The sequence below is a fragment of the Seriola lalandi genome, unplaced genomic scaffold (genome assembly GCF_002814215.2).
Source record: "Seriola lalandi dorsalis isolate HSWRI2012SDOR001 ecotype SW California unplaced genomic scaffold, Sedor1 jcf7180002054887, whole genome shotgun sequence".
NCBI lineage: Eukaryota > Metazoa > Chordata > Actinopteri > Carangiformes > Carangidae > Seriola > Seriola lalandi.
In genome coordinates this window covers 41,949-43,342 of record NW_019525439.1, presented here as the reverse complement: position 1 = coordinate 43,342, position 1,394 = coordinate 41,949, and the positions used below count along the sequence as shown (strand labels likewise).

The 1,394-nt window shown below is 41.1% G+C and overlaps 1 protein-coding gene across 1 annotated transcript in view; it reads right to left on the bottom strand.

The window, feature by feature from the left end:
* Positions 1 to 1,394, bottom strand: part of LOC111671846 (ephexin-1-like) — a 19,382-nt gene that overhangs the window by 1,091 nt on the left and 16,897 nt on the right. The gene's annotated exons all lie outside the window — the stretch shown is intronic.

Sequence of the window (1,394 nt, the reverse complement as noted above, 5' to 3'; positions counted from 1 at the left end):
AACTTACATTAATGCAGCACATCACACTAACACAGGTCACTTAAACTGTGTCACGTGTCAGAAACACAAAACAAACATCGTTAACGGAGGTTAAATTGATGTTTTTACCAGGTTTACAGCCCCACAGTCTGTGGTTAACACAGGTTACCAGCCCGGTGGGACCAGGTACGGTTAGCATAGCAAACACTTCCTAGCTAGCTAGATTTTAATTGGGATGCTAACTGTCTCTCATTCTCTAGTTAAAACACGTAGGGAAATAATGCACTAACTTTAAGGAAGCATCATACACATTAAAACTGTTGGACCTTTAAAAAATAATCATTTACTTACCAAATAAACTGGATATCAGCATCAGTCTGTCAGTAATGAAGAACAAGCTGTAATTATGTTGAACAGGAAACTAATTAAAACTAAATAACGCGAAACGTGAAAAATTACTCTTCCACAAAAAGATAAAGAGAAAATAACAGCAATTTAACACAACTGAGTCAAAGCGATGCTCGTATGAAACGAGCTCTTCTCCAGTGACTGACCCCCCAATGACAACCCCCCCATCAGCTCGCCAATCACTCCAGACCACGCATGTCAATCAAAGAGACACGCCCCCAAAATACCAATCTTTAAGTCCTAATAATTAATTGATTAGAGAATTATTTTCAGATGGATCCCCAGAACACTGATCACTTAATGCAATCTTGTGTAATCGTGTCACGTAATCTATAGATTCAGCATCTCGCCGATTCTTCAAACAGACCTGGTGATGTCATAATGACATCATATCAGCAACATTACATAAAACTGACACCTTTACTTTGTTGTCAGTGTCTATTGTGAATGTGAATATGTCACAGACGTGTAAAAATATAGATTTTTTAAAACCATTTTAGCAGCTGCATGTGGAGACAGAGACATTTTCTTCCAGGAAGTGTGTTCCCACCGTAACTCTCATTTTGATTCTTCATGTCTTTCTTCCTCTTGCAGCATCTCATAATTTGCTTCCTTCACTGCTAGTTCAGCTGCAGCCTCCGCACGCTTGGCTGCTGTAGATGGAGTCATGGAGCGGTGGTCGGACTCGCTGTAACTGATCAGGGAGGCAGCAGATCCATAGACGGACTTTGGTGGAGCAGTTTATGAAGGTGGTGCCTTCACTGTCTCTCATTAAACTCACCTTCATAGTCTATCGCTCTGCTGGAGGCAACGCTGATGATTTCTGTGGTCACTGATTCACACGTGTCCACTCGTCTTCTCATGTCAGTGGAAGGTGAGACGAGGTTTGGAATTTCACATGTTCATTATTTCTTCCTTACCTTTCTGAAGTTCTTTGATTAGAGGCCAGATCTGACTCTGTGGCATTTATGTCTTCAGTTGAGCTCTTGCTTTGTGTATGTGGAGCT